The 15802-nt window shown below is 39.1% G+C and overlaps 1 long non-coding RNA gene across 18 annotated transcripts in view; it reads left to right on the forward strand.

Annotated features, from left to right (window-relative positions):
- LOC107053852 overlaps window positions 1–15802 on the forward strand; it is a 195570-nt gene that overhangs the window by 2496 nt on the left and 177272 nt on the right. For 17 of the 18 annotated variants that reach the window (XR_006939940.1, XR_006939932.1, XR_006939934.1 and 14 more), the window contains exons 1-2: window positions 5149–5344; window positions 13279–13497. This is a non-coding gene — a long non-coding RNA (uncharacterized LOC107053852). Of the gene's footprint in view, window positions 1–5148; window positions 5345–13278; window positions 13498–15802 lie in introns of those variants that run through there. The other variant, XR_005861391.2, reaches the window with a different exon arrangement.

The raw sequence follows: 15802 nt of genomic DNA on the forward strand, positions 1-15802 counted from the left end.
ATGAAGACATATTTCTGTAACTGAAAGAGAATAATATGCCTACTTACATGAAGTCTTTGTTTAAGGCTAAAAAGAGCATCACTCTTAGTTCCAGGTGTGGACAGGTCTTTGTGGTGTGAAGGGGTCTGGTAGATCATCTCCAGTGAGAGTTAGAGAAGGTTGTTGGTGAGAACTATGTCAAGGAGTTTGCTAAAGAGCTTGTTGGATACTGTCTTGTAGCCATTGCAACAGTGCTGTTTTTAGGCATAGCACGCAAAACTCATAGAAAGCAGCTGATTTAACCATATAGCTATTTTTATGATATTCATGGTAAGGAGGTGTTTACTAAGCAGGCCTCCACACAAAAAAAAGAGGTGGTGTCCAATATATCTTTACGTGTTCTTTAACATAATATTTTGGTTTGGAAATTAGAGATTGAGTTAAAAAATATTACCTATAGCATTTGAAATGTAATTTCCTCTTGATGTGCAATTAAGGTCAATGTTTACATATAACTTCAATGTCATAATAATGTAGGTTTTTACTACTATGTGTGGTTTCTGCAGTTAATATATTCAGTTGTATCAATAATGGCTGTTTCACTGCCACAAATATATGGGGTGGTCTTGGCAATATTCTTTTTTGTCTGGAAGTTGGAGAGATCTTCTGGCAAAGTGAGGAAGAAGGACTAGAACATTAAATAGTTGCATCCAGGGCAAAAGAAGGGGACTCCTGGCAACTGAGAGAGAATTATTGGCACTGAAAATGAAGAGGGTCTTGCAATATGAAGGGAGAAAGAGAACTTAAGAGAAGGAAAGGACAAGTACACAGGACAGAAAGGTTGAGAGGAGGATTGGCAGGAGAGCAAAAGACTTTCTCTCCAGAGAGAAGCAGTAAGGGATGACTTCTTAAAATAGAAAGTCCAAAGAGTGTCATCAAAGGATTCAGCTGTGGGAAACCTGTCCAGCTAAAGAGGCAGTAAGCCTGGGATGTTTATTATTTTTAATTTTTTGGAATGCTTCAAGATGTAAACCAGTCAATTTCACAAAAAAAAAAAAAAAAAAAAAAAAAAAAAGTTTTGCTTCAGTCTAAGAAATTTGCCTTTCGCATTTTCTTCTGAGAAGCTGTAATTCAATTCAAAATCCTCCCAAACTAGAACCCTGTTATCTGGGGGGTCTTTCTCTGCTTCGTAAAATATTTGAAAAATACATGAAGTTGGGCATAGTGGGCTACTTTGATATTAATATATGGGGAGTTTGAGCCTTGTAATCTGAGTTATATTTTGAATTATGAAATATTCTATGTATTTTAGTCAAATCTGTGTCTTGTCACTGGGTGAAATTTTCAGGCTTATTCATATTTAACTGCTCAAGTACCTTTATCATCAGCAATTACATATATGTCAGTACCTATGTTAGCTTCCAAAAGTCAGGGGTTGCTGCTAAATTCTTTCACCAAAAGGTAATATCTGTTGCTTCTTACATGTGCATGACCATGGCACAGTTTACATCCACTGCTGATGTTGGAGAAGCATTGATACTTGTGGCATAATTATGCTTGATAGCTTGATTAATCTTTGCTTTGTTACTTCTTGTTTCTATAAAATTTGTTTCTATCATCTGTGAAACGTGTTACCTCAAGATCCAAACACGAAAGTTACGTGCAAGTCAGCTGTACCATAGTATGCACTTAATGAACATATTTACTTTACTCTTGTGCTTGTATAAATAATTTATAATACAAATTTCTGAAGTCCAGAATCCCTTTCCCAAAGGAGAGGTAGCTCTGGTACAAGGATTCATACGTTAATATATTGCTGTTTCTGCTCCTGGTTGTGCGGCCCAATGTATGATATGATGTTAAGTGATCAATAATATCAGTGAATATTACAGGGAAAATGAGCTGTATCCTTTGGGTGAATGCTCTCTAGGCCATCATGCTCAAGGAGACTTTTAATTGATGACTGCCAGTTGTACTGAGAAGACTCCTGCGTGATAGAGTGAAGGCTGGATGTTTACAGGATACCATGAAGCATCATACAGTGATCCCTACCTTGTGTCCTAGTTTGAAAACAGTCAAAATCAAACCCTAAAACACAAACTGTTTGACACATCATTATTGTTGTAGACCTATTCAAATTCAATCCAGTAGTTTTGATGCATTTTACATCCATAATGTGCAGCGTGTTATCATCTTAGTAATATCTACACTCAAGTCTTGAGTCCTGTAATGAGAACTGTGCAACTTAAGAAGGGAAAGATGTCTTTGTAAGGAAATGTCTCTTCACTGATGACTTCCAGCTATTCCAAATGAAGCCATGTGTATTGGGCTGACTGTATTTCAAAGGAAAAGAGAGGAAAAATATTTTGATGATTTAAGTGAATTTAATGGAAATAAATATTAATACTGGGGGCTGTCACATATCTGACTTTCTAACAGCTGGCTGAGAGTTGTGTTGTAGAGTAATAATCCTACCTAGAGGATTGTCATTGGGCTCAAACCTTGTATTTACTGAGTTTTTCTAGGATGTCTGGTTAAGCACAAAGTTGTTGGACATACCCCTCAGGAAGCCAGTCAGTTCTATACCCACGTGGTCTTTCGTCGGATAGCTGATTTTAATATTTCAGCGTAGTTTGCACAAGTGAAAAATGCAAGCATTCATTTTGTGTCCTGTGAGGAGCTGGGCTTTCAGGGAGGGCTCTGGGAAAGCGATACATACCGAGCCGTACTGTCACATTCAGCTGATGCAGCTGTTTATTGTACAGCCTCTCCTTTGTGCTTGGACAATTGCCACGTATGATTTAAGCATGTTTGGAGTCCTGGTGGGTGCGAGCATCTTGCTGGGCGGTCTCTGTAGGGACCAGGGAGTGAAGTGGGGATTAGCCTTACCCACTAATCGGCAAACTCATGCAATACGGGAAATAAGGAACTGCAAAGGCACTGAAAGCTGATGCTCTTAAAATGGGCACCCCAACACATAATGGAGATAGGGCATCGAGCCCCATTATGTCAGGAACTTTGTTTTATCACAACAAGACAAACAACCAGGCATGCAAGACGCGTTGGCATGTTGACACGTGAACCAGTATATATGAAACAAAGGCAGTTTGAATCACATAGTTTCGTCCTGCCCCAAACGAATTTCAGTTTACATTAGTTTGTGATTAACAGGCTTTTTAGCATGTTCACAACGTTCTGAAGTTAGTTTATTCTGTTGTTGTTGTTGTTAGAGGAAAAAAGAGTAAAAAATTTAAGTAAAATGAACACATTGCCTTTGAAATGCTGCAATAGGAGAGCCGTATATTTTGGTGTTACATACTCGCATACTGATATATATATATATATATATATATATATATATATATATGTGTTTATTTAAATATAAGCCCTTACTTGTAATAAGTACAATGCGCCTCATAACCTTTATTATGAAAATATTTTGGTGTTTCAGAGTAAAGGGTCATTAAAATTGCTAAAATGTAGAATTTGATCATTAGTGGAGGATAATACATTTTGTTTCTAATAAGGCAGTGATTTATATAGAAACTTACTAAGAAGCAAGACATGGCTCATTTCTGATCTCTGACGTGTTTAAAAGACATCGCAAATTAAGGGACTGATCCTGTAGATCTTTGAGTTGATTGGAAGAAATGTCGATAAACAAAGTGCTTGCTCTGTCATCAGCCTCCACCTTGCATTTAAGTAGATGTACAATGTATGGTGAGGGAAATGGAGATGGTGAGGCATTCTTGATCTCTGGGCAAGCTGGGGACAGCTGATGATGGGCAAAGATGAGAGGAGGGATCACAGAGGTTAAGCCCAGGTGCCCATCAGCCGTTTGTCCTTCAGCTCCTTGTAGTGAGTGCTGGATCCTGGTGGATTTGCTAATATAAAAAGTGTCTGAAATTCAGCTACACTGTGATATGGGGACTTAATGTGAACATCTTTACCTGCACCATAAGCCTAAGGGTGGCTCTAACTCCATTGCTGGACCCTTCTGAGTTGAGGTCTTGGTACTGAAGGACTCATAAGGTGGTGGCAGAAGACCCAAGGGGCACCAAGGGCAAGGAGTGCCAGGTGGCTGTTCAGATAGTGGCTGGAAATGAAGAGTTCCTGGTGGAAAATAGCTTATCTTCGTGTAAGTCTCGTTACATGTGCAGATCTGTGGACTGTGTGGTGAAAATATATTGTTGCATGATACCCAAGAACATTTCATAGGAGGGAGGAAAAAAAGAGCCATTGCCAGAATGATCCTGTTACACATGCAGTTCTTATTAATGTGGGTGAATTTGGTTGTTTTATTTTATTTTATTTTTTAGGTAGTGCATGTTTCTCATTACTTTAATCAGGAAAAGCCTGATAAAAGAGAATGTACACTTCACGTGTCAAAGAACATGCTAAAGCTTTTTTTATTCACATGTGAAACCTGCTTCTATGTCACTTTATATGATTTTCTTTTTGAATTTTATTAGCTGAATTTTAGTGCTCTTTAAAGCAGAAGTGATAGCAACCAGGTGCATTGTGGGGTGAGCGGTGTGTGCCAACACACCTCCCTCAATAACTCCCATGTTTTCCATCACTGCTCTTTCTGCAGGATCAGGGATTGTGCTGGAGGGGTCTCTGACACCAGTGGTCTGGATTTGGGACCGTGAACTGTATGTCACTCTTAGAAAATAAAAGAGTAATTAAGAAGTGGGAAAAAAAAAAACAAAAACACCAACAGCATTGCGTGCAGATTTTGCACATCAGTTTGCATGATTTTCCTCTGATATTTTTCAATTCTAATGAGATTAGAAAACAAACGAGTTTAAAATTAAAAAGGTGCAAACAGCAGAAAACTGCTTCACCTGCTTTCTGGCTCAGCCAGCTCGAGCCTTCCCACGGCTGTGCAGTAGCATCTGGAGGGAATGCCAGTTTGCCTGTTAAACAATCAACAATAAATTCGTGTATTTATGGGGACAGCGAGCGGCACAAACCGCATCCCATGCAGCTGCTGCTGCCTGTACATACATAGCCCGTAACTGCGTGAAGGTTTAAGCATCCTTATTTTTTCTCTCAACGCAGTGAAGCAAAGACACTTGCAACCTGAGTTTTTGAGAGGAAGGAAGAACACGAAAGCTTTCTTTCGTCCTTAAGCCTTTGATCCCAACTCCACAGCCGTGGGAATGTGGAGAGGCGATCCCCCCTGAGCTGCGAGTGGGAAGCTGCGGGGAATCAGCAGAGGAGCTGGAGCATTAGGCCATGTTTGTACTGGGGATTAAGTCATTTGTGGTCAGTCCCCGTGCAGCTGGAAGCACAGCCTGTAACGCAGCCCCTGTGGCAGTCGGGACACGCGGAGGTGCCCGTGAGCCTGTTGGCAGTCCTGGTGAGTCCTGCGCTCTGGGTTGGAGCAGTGAGGAGAGGCAAACTTCAGAGAAGCAAGATCCTGAGACTGATCAAAACCACGACTTTATGGGTGTAGCAATAGGCAAGGCTGAGCAGCTGGAGTGCCGCGCGGGGCAGCTGCTGCTTCGTGTTCCCAAGGTCCTAAAGAAGACAACAATCAGCAGATAGGGAAGGGAAGGGGGAAAATGCCCACACTGCTGCAGTGATCTGTCTGTGTAAACATTTCAAACATCTGTCTGCATTTGGAAATATCCTGGGCTGCGCTCTGAAAGTATTTAGGCTTTTTCCAAAGGTGATTTTATTGTCAACTACTATTACGGCAGATTTATTTTTTTCCTAGGAGGCACATGGTTAACATCTTTCTGTGATTCTAAATATAAACTTGCTTCCCAGTAGTATTATCCAGGTCTCATTCCTCCTCGATTTCTCTTTCCTTCCCTGCTCCCCTCTTTCTCCTTCTGCCACCGTCTGCGTGCATTTGACGAGGCTCTGAGTTGCAACTGGACGTGATGGGATGGATTCCTTTTGTGATCTGCCCTGAGTTATACCAAAACTTTCTGTGAAGTTTTACTTTCGTGGAGTGCTATATAGCGACTTTTTATGCGTCTAAGAAATGGAAACATTTTGTCTCATATAAAAAAAAAAAAAAAAAGAAATATTTTTATACTGTGCTCCATTCACAGACCACATCAGAGGTATTCTAAGAATAGAATAGATCAAATATATTTTATGGAAATATAATGAGAAAAGGATGTGTTCCCAAAACTCACTCTGAACAAAGGAATGCAACATAGTCAGGAATACTTTAATGCGCCTAACAATTTTCTCATGTGAAAGGCTGAAGGAACAGTCTTGGTTTGAAGAAATCTTCCAATTCTCCCCAGGCACCCTGAACTTGAAATCAGAACTAGGAAAGCTATATATTACAAAAAAGAAAATGTATGGAAAAAGTGACTGAGGGCATTAACCATAAAAGACGTTTTGAAAAGAAAAATAACATCAATATGAAACATTTTGTCATGTTTCATTTCATTGATCATATATTTATTTTATGTGCTTTGGAGCGCTGAAGCTCAGATGTAACTACATTTCAGGAGCCTCATATTAGACCTGTCATTCTCTTTGTGGGGAAAACTAAATAGTGAGGCAAAAATAAAAGAGGTTGCAATTATTAGATTTGGGTTGGATTCCATCAGATTGTGCTTAGGAACCTCAAAAATTGAACTCAGAAAATGAGACATAACATTAACAGCTATTAAAGATGCTGCCTGTGTGACAGATAGAGAAGTAGGAGGTACACCTACAATGTTAAATAATGCATCTTTTTCACAGTAATGCAATATGTTCACCTTAAATAGGCTCATAATTAAAACTGCCAGTGTTGATTAGATCAGCCACGTAGGAAAGATGCATTTGTATTAGTTCTAATTAAATCTGTTTTAAACAAGTTGAAGTTAGATATTTTATTTATTTATTCTAACTCCCCAATCCAATGGCATTTGGGTTGGGTGTGTTATAGAGCTCCCAGCTAGTACAGATCTGTGTTTGAAAGGCAAATCTATAGATCCAGGCTACTTCTGCTCCAGATCTGGACATCTTTTCTATGCAAAACCTGCAACAATTTGAAATACGTTGTTTAGGGGATTACAATGGATAGGATCTGACTGCTCATTTTCAGGAAATGTTTTTAGTGTTGGTAAAGAAAATGAAAATATCATAATCCAAGCTCTTTAGTAATTTGACTTAATGCATTTTCTAGTAAATACAAGGCTGGCTTCCAAGCTGGTAGCAGAGTGAGAAGGGCTGAGGCCAGGGAGCACTGGCAGCCCCTTGTGCATCTCGCCGCTTTTCCTGTGCTGGGTGCTGTTTCTCACCATGCATCTTTGAAGGGTGCTGGTAGGAAGCCCAACGAGATGCACTGTGTTTTCAGAACTCCCTGTTTGAGTCTGACACCCTTCTGGAACTGAAAGTTATACTCTTCTGGAATTCAACAGAGGGAGGCTTTGGACCTAAGTGGATGCTTTCCAATATATCATGCGGTGCGAGCCACCGATGCTAATCATCCCCACTGTGTCAGTAATATATGCAGTGGCATTTTGTGCAGTTCAGGTCTCTGAACAGGATTTCAAGGATGTAATTCCAGTGGGATAAAATAAACCTCTCAGCTCCCCAACCACCTCCCCGTGCAGAGCAGAGTGCACGTACTAAGTGACAATAAAGTGGTCAAAGCTTCTTGGCTCCTCTACCTCTTGTGGTACCTACAGCTTTAGGGGAGCAAGTGCCGGGTCTGCCTTGCCCCTGCAAGGCAGTATGGGGAGAAGATGTGGTGGGATGCTGGCAGCTTGTGGCCCTGTGGGTGCCAACCTTCTTTGTGAAGCAACCTGAGCACATGGGGAAATCAGGAACCATGACTGCTGTGTTTCAGCTTGTAACAAAACTGGAAAAAATAAGTTGTGCTATGTTTTCATATTGATTTTCCTTCTCTGTGGTGCAACATTTTCAATTTAAATGGCAGAAGGCTGAGGCTCAGAATGGGAAATAATGTTCTGAGCTACACAACTGGGAAAAGAGCCCGATTTTCTGATTTTGTGTCCATGTTATCCAATTAAATGTTGTCACTGTCCTGCGATTTCGTGTCCAGTGCAGTATTGCTTCCACAGAAGAGCTAATTATTAAGATAAGTACAAAAGTGCCCATATTTAATTAACAACATTATATAGTATATCCAGGAAGAAGATTTTTTTCCTCCTAAAATTGTTTTAATTAACATGAAAGAAAAGCTTCTGCTGACTTTTTATTGTTGCAAGATATAGAGAAAATTATTTCATGCTAACATTGGACTATATTTAGCTTCCATCTTGCTATCTACAGAAGAAAAATTGAAAATTAGTTTGTTAGATTGTATTGCTCCTTTTTATCTTATAAGGGCTTCCTTCAAGTGCCATTAAATAATGATATAATCTTGAGAATATTAGTTAACAGATGATAAATATTTAATTTTTGTTGTTTGGTTTTGCATTTTGTCCTCTTTATGTTTCTTAACGAAGGAATAAATCTCCCACCTTCCAGAAACCTGATATTTTGGATCAGATCCCTCTCTGAACAGGTTGTACGCTGCCCTTTTCAAAATCAAGCTATCAGAAGATGCCCTTCAGCAGAAGTGTTAAGAGGACTTGGTGAGCTTAGCATGTTTCGCCTGCTTAATTTAATTTGGAAAAATTCAACCAGAAAATGAAGTTATTAACAGGTTGGTACACTCAGAGATAAGATGATGTCACAGGGAAGCAGTCAAGTGGGTTGCTTGTCAAAATATAAAATATGTATCTGTCAGAATCAAATGATAGATAAGCTATGGCTGGGTGTAGGAAGCAGTGAAAATAGTGTGCTAAAAATTGAAACAGAATCCCACCAGTCTGGAGCACAAGCTTTTAGTAACTACTGTGGTGATCAGAAATAACAATTCTGGGGACATGAACTGCACTGCTTAGGCACTGCATGTGTAATTTCTTGGCACCCGTAGCCAGAATCATGTACATCAGCACGAGGCCTCAAACAAGAGAGACCTTGGAAATGTGGCTCCTCCACCTCATGACTTTGAAACTGGGACATCCTGATAGCTTGGCTATGCCAAAATGAGGATTGGTGAATCTGGGTAACCTTAACCTTTAATGTCTCCAAGTCTCACATCGACTAGTCAGACTCTGTTTGCAGGAGCCTTTCCTTTGGGTGGAACCTCTCTAACACAGAGAACTCTCCTGTGCGTTTTCCAGGAACATGTATCTATCATGCAAGTCATGGGGCTCTTCCTGCCTTCTGGCTTGCTGTATAAAATAGCTGGCACCAAGAGTTTAAAGTTAATAAAGTCAGGAATTCTAAATGGTAACTTGGAGTCTTGCATGTGCAAAATAGAATAGACACTTAGCATGGAATGCAGTCAAACTCCCCAAAACTGCGATGGCCAAATGAGAGAAATGCCACTGTAATAAACTTTGGAATTGTGTTATCATTGAATTTGGGAAAATTATCTCATGTATGTGGAACAGTTTTCACTGCAAGCTGCAAAACTGAGCTTTAAGACTATAAACTCCTGGAGACAAATCATGAAATCTGTATGCTTTGGTCTTCCAAAATGTGGGGTTTAATAGTGACTGGAAGCTCTTAGGACTAACAGAATACAAGTATAATAGAAATGCTAAATAAAAATGCTGCTTTTACAGTTAAAGATCCAAAGGGACTATTCTGACCTTTTGATCTATAGGCTGTAGGGTCCAGTAATACCTACATGAGATTTCTAATTTGCTTTTCAACTTATATCACCTAAAGCTTCAACTCAAGAAATACTCCTCCTCAGGAAAGAATTGGTTTTAATATGTTGTTAATTTCTTAAGTATTTAAACTATTTCTCATTTAAATTTCTTTAGCTTTAACTTCCAACTCTAAGATTTTGTTTATGCTTGATTAGAAGTTCTCATATCAGAATCCTTCTCTTTTATAAATGAAGCAGATGGAGTTTAAATCTGTAAGGCTTGTTCTTAATATTTTTTTTTTTTTCAAAATCAATTCCAGTTTTGTTTTTTTGTTGTTTTTTTTTTTTGCCATACTTTTTATTCTGTGAATTCAAGAACTGGACTTTTTTTTTTTTCCTTCCCATAATGACTTCCCCAGTGCTGTGCACAAAGGTGACAGCGATTCTCGGCTGCTTCATGCTGTTCTCCATTTAATGTCTTCATACGTAACAAGCACCCTTCAGAACTTCATGCTGCTGTGCTTACTCTATGCTAAATTTTCCTTCAGCAATAGTTTCAAGGGTCGTATAGAATTATACACGTTGTTGTCACACATAACTTTATGAGACTGTAGATACCTACCACCTACCACAGAGGTTTTATGATAAATATATCCCAAATGAGGCAAGTTCAGGCTGTCACTGTTATCTCAGGCAATTTGGCTCTCTTTGAGCTGTGATGTTTCAGTGGTGTAATGGCAACTTGACCTTGAGATCTCCTGGCCTTTCTTCCATTTTCCTACAAAACCTTGATATTTCCTAAATGACTCTTTTGTTTCCTTGTACTGATCTGATACTGTTCACTCAGAAACTGAATCTAGTTATTGCTGGTTGTGCTAATTGAGATTTCTCAGTTTTTCTTCCTCCTTGTCATTAAGCTGGATTTAAGCTTCACATACCCTTGCAATTACTTTGAAATTCGAAGTCTCCTTGCAACTACTTTCAGAAATCTGAACGCTAAATGATTCCCAAGTTTAAAATATGATGTTCCCTAGTTGAAAGGAAAAAGCAATATTGTTATATTTGTATTCTGATGAAATTTATTATGTACAATATAATTTGTGTCTCCATAACAATCTACTCTTCTTCAATTAGGGATTAAGCCAGATACTACACAGATCTGGAGAAAATAAAGTAATTTTTCTTTTTTTATTTTTTCTTTCATTGAGAATACAGACAGAATTTGAAACGTGTGTCACTGGCAGTAAAATACAAGCTTACGGAGTTTCTCTTGTTTATTGTAAATCAACTACAGAACAGCAACCCATGGCATTAGTCCAGGAAACTGAGATTATGAAGTTAGGAAGCAGAAAGATGAACAGAAAATCATGTTTATAAATCTTAACTAACATCTTCCTCTCTGTGCGGTGAGAACCTGATTCAGCTCTCTTTGAAGTCAATGGGAAGACTCCCACCAACTTTCAGCAGGAGTTGGCTCACTCCCTTATTGCTTGTGATTGTGTCTGTTTGGGGTAGGATGTGAGGAGATGCACGCAGACAACTGTAACTAATGAGATCCATCCAAGGACCCTGGGCACAGCGAGAAGCGAAGGTGGAGAAGTCATGTAGCACACCTCTTCAGACCTTCCTGCACACACACCTTACTTGTGGGAATGCAGCAGCACTGGAAGTGGTTGCCATGTTGATGGCTGTTTTATTGATGTACTATGAGCCCTAGGTGCTGTCTGCAGTTCCATTCCTCTGAACGGAGTTTGAAGTGTAGCTTGGGAGAAATCTGTTGTAATTTGCTCTCCTTCTTTCTGTATTTATAAGCCTACAATATTGTAACTTTTTACTGTGGGTGGACAAGCAGCATCCACTCATATCAAAGAAGATATAAGTACAGATAAATATAACTTTATATATTCGTTTTTATGTAACTTATGCAAATGTATGTGTGGTAGTCACAGTCCTCAGGTTGGCAGCAGATAGCTGGCTTGGCCATCAGTGAAGCTTCCTTTGGACACTTGAGTTACTGAATTATCTCACTGCTTTTCAGCAAAGCTTTGCATGCACATTACATCCATTTACTTGCTCAGGGCTGCAGCCTAATGTCCTATGACAGCAGGATTGTTGATCTCCGCCTTTTACATGAGAAAAGTCACTTTCTCTCTGTTACCTTACTGGTTGATCTGGGAAAGACTCATTTTGCATGCCACTTGCTGTTGAGTACTAACTGACCATCTTGTGTCTTAGAATAGAGTATATGCCGATTTTATGGCAACAAAATGACTAATGGTTATATGTTCAGTTGTCCAAATTAATATTCTTAACATCAGCCCCATATTAAACACACATAAATAATTTGATTCCTACTGCTTACTTATAGGTTTTAGTATATTGATTGTAATAATTCTAATTAATGTTAGTATATAGCCTGTACTTTTGTTAATTCTTTCACCAGGAGATCTCAAAGCAGTCAACTAAACCACACCAAATCTATGTAAAGTATATCAGTCTATCAGGTGTATGTTTTAGATAAACGTAGTAATGAGAAGTCCACGGTTCATTTCAGAGCTCTGCACTGATTCTCTTGCAGTATTTTAATACCAGCAAAAAATAGGCTCCTGAAATCTTGACTCCTACTTCTACTCACTAAATTATGGATCTCCTTACTCCCGATTCTGAATTTCAAGTAATCTTTGAAAAAAATTTCATTCAGGAGTCTTCAAATATGAATAGCGACAATTATATCAATATTATTAATATGCACTATTAAAAGGCATATATCTACATTTCCAAAGCTTTGATGTGCTTACAAAACTGAACTTTTAAATGCAAGCATATTTTTAAATCGTACATGTGTTACAGAAATCTATTAAGGCTCAGTCTAGCAAAGACCTGCGTGTGCTTAGAGCAATGATTCATGTGCTCCTGCAGCTTGTCTCCTGGGAACATCGTAGCTATCTATTGGAACATATCAATTCATGATCTCAGAGACTGACTCCAAAACCAATTTTTGTGTGTGTGTGTTTCCTCTACTTTGTTAATTGCTGTTTTTTGTTTGTTTTAATCTTTGCTTTTCCTCTTGTGAAAGGTATTTTTAGGGTGCTATGACTGTGGCCATAGAATCCTAGAATGGTTTAGGTTGGAAAAGACCTTAAACGTCATCTACTTCCAACCATGATGCCGTGTGCATGGTTGCCATGTGTATTACCATGTGGTTTGCCATGTGGATTACCACCTGGAGAAGTTGTGAACTGCATTAATTGCTGGTAGTCTATTATCAGCAAGGCTTTCAATTCTGAATGTAGTTACCATAGATAGCATTTTACTTATCTTAAAAGTTACATAGGTCTCCCTCCCTACTGCTGTGCAGCAATGTGATAGCTGGTCACTTACTACATGGATTTCTTAGTTCCTAAGGTATTTCCATATCTCAAACTTGCTACATACTAAAAACTGAAATATGATTACTTGTTCTTCTCCATTCATGCATTTTAAGACTCCTACTTAGGTAGTTTAAAAATAATAAAATTGTGACCTTTATTTGACATTATAAGCTTGTATTTTGAAGGTTGTGCTTGTATTTTGAGGTTGCTTGTAAGGAAAAACAAGATTTACTAAACTGACTGTATTTGTGAGTACATCCTATGTTTTAATGATTTTATTTTTGTTGGGAATTGCAGTATAGAAGAAGGTGCATGCTCAGGAGTTGCTATCTGACTGAGTTGCTGAAGACAGCGAGTCACTGACAGAGGAGTAGGAATTATCAAAAGAGAAGTGTCTGCCACCCTGTTTCTTTTGTGCTAACCACCAACAGCTGGAGACCAGGCCAAAGAGAGGCAAGAGAAGCACGTCTCAAGGAAGCATGTGCTTAAGCACGAAGATGAACAAAGCTTCCAGGGGTAAGGTACAGTTTTTTGTTGCCTTTAGTTGAATTTCTATTATTGCATATAATAGATTTAAAAAAAAAAAAATCCCAATGCAAGACTAGTAGTTTTTTGTTACTGTTAGGCATTTTTGCCAAAGAGTTGAACAGTGCAGCTAGGGAGTAACCTAGACAGGAGAGGATCTAGGTGGGGGGATAAGAAATGTGGGGAAGATAAATGGTTGTTCATAGGTGGCCTGGGAGTTTTCAGACTTTATACAGTGGCTTCAGACTCAAGGTTCCTTGGTTTTGTGCTCTTTTCATCAAAAGTATAAGGCAGGATACCACTGTAGTGGAACAAGTCCCATTGTGATTTATGTTTCAAAATGGTGACAGGACAGTTCCTATGCCTGGATAGCTAGTATGGGTTCATACGTGGTTGGAAAGTATTTGGTCTCCCACAGAAGACAAGGAGCTTCCTGTAGTCATCTTTGTTTCACCCATTCTTGCATCTGCTGAAACATCTGGTGGTGACTGATGTTGGAGACATGGCAGTAGACGTGCTAGAGAACCAGTCTGGCTCGGGATGAGAGTTCTTGTGCTTCCCTGTGCTGCAGAGCATTGGGGGATCTGGAAGTCTTTCATGCTCTGACCTTTAGGAAGTTGAAATGCTCAGAGCAGGGTTGTCACTGGCTAAATGGCATTTCCTGCTTAAAACTTCAGGGGCATATTTTTATTTTGTGCATTTGTAACTACTGATTAAAAGCTGGATCTTTTGTAAATGTGTACCTTAGACCATTGATTTTTAGTATAAAAATCTACCTTTTTTTTTTCCGTGTTGGCATGCTTTTGTAGAATGTAGCCACATGAGAAAAAATTTTGCTACAATTATTTACTGGACATACTAGTTAATTTTCTTCCAAATGAGGTACTTTGTTTTAGAAGTGGCACCTTCTCTTAAGTAGTTATTTAGAGAAAAGCTGCAGAAGATAGCAACTTCACAGAGGAGGGAAAAAAAAACCACCAAAAAACAACCACACACACAAGTTGGAAGGGCTTAGAATAATTTATTGCATGTCATTCTGTGGGAAAATCTTCCAGTACGAGTGCTGTGTTGCTCGCAATGTGAGTGCCAGATCCGCTCAGCTCTGCTTTGCACTTCTGTCACCCTTATCACTCATGAGACGATACTCTTCTACTGTAAGTGCTACCCCCAGCGGCATGTATTCATTTATAGGACTTGCATACTTATGCTAAAGTCAGACACCCAAGAGGCACAGGATGAATTGACAGTATAGGCAGATGCTTTCAGCAAAGAAACCAGCATGTTAAAAGAGCTTTAGCGTGGTTATTGTTTTGCCAGGCAAATCCATGTACTTGTCATCAAGGTGTTAGGGAGTATTTCAGCCTCATTGTACAAGCTGAATACAAGATCTGTAATCAAGAGTTACATCATTTGGTGAGACAAGACCTGGAGGAATACAGCAAAGGGAAATGTGTATAATTAGAACAGTTCAGTTGCAATGGAAAGGGGCTTTGATAGTGTTAGAAATGTAGCTGAAACACAGCATTCCCATTGAACTGTCATCAGGTGTTAGATCGTAGATGTCAATGGACTGGAGACCTCAGTCCAGAGAAGGAGTGTGGGGTTCTCTCTTTGACCCTTCCCAAAGCTCAGAAAACCATCTACTAGTAACTCTTTGCCAAGCCATGAGGCCTCCTCACTGTTTGTGGACAGGCAGCAAACTGGAGATTAAAAAAAGAGTCACTAAATAAAAACTTAATTTGAAAAAGGCAGTTTGTTTTGACAGTTGGTCAAAGAATGTTGAGAAATAAGAGCACGGGCAATATCCCCCCTTCAAAATTCCCATAAAGGAAGAGCTTGATGTGGAGGCTGAGTCAGAAGTCAGGGAGAGGAAAGAAGCTCATAACCACGATGACAGGGAACCCGCTGCAGTTCATCGTGCATTAGGGACAATGCACTTCCCATGGTGCTTTCCACACTACCACTGTTGCCAAAATCCTTCCTAGAAATTTCACTTAAAAAAAAAAAAATAAAATTATCTAGTGACACCCAATCTGAGTATGTAATATCCAGCCTGCTTTATTTATATTTTTCACAAAATATTTATCACTACTGCCATAGCAATAACTAACCTAAAAAAAGAGATGAGGTTTCAATGCAATTTGACCTTCTCTAGACCCTGTCCAGAGCCATCTCTATTCTTACACGTATATTATTGGCAAATGCTTTAAATTTTTGAGTTTGTAGAGGAAAATGTTCGACATCTCAGGGATTTTCAAGCCATGGAAGACTGCTTTCCACCCAGCACTAAATAGGT

Source organism: Gallus gallus, chromosome 7 (genome assembly GCF_016699485.2).
Source record: "Gallus gallus isolate bGalGal1 chromosome 7, bGalGal1.mat.broiler.GRCg7b, whole genome shotgun sequence".
NCBI classification, from domain to species: domain Eukaryota; kingdom Metazoa; phylum Chordata; class Aves; order Galliformes; family Phasianidae; genus Gallus; species Gallus gallus.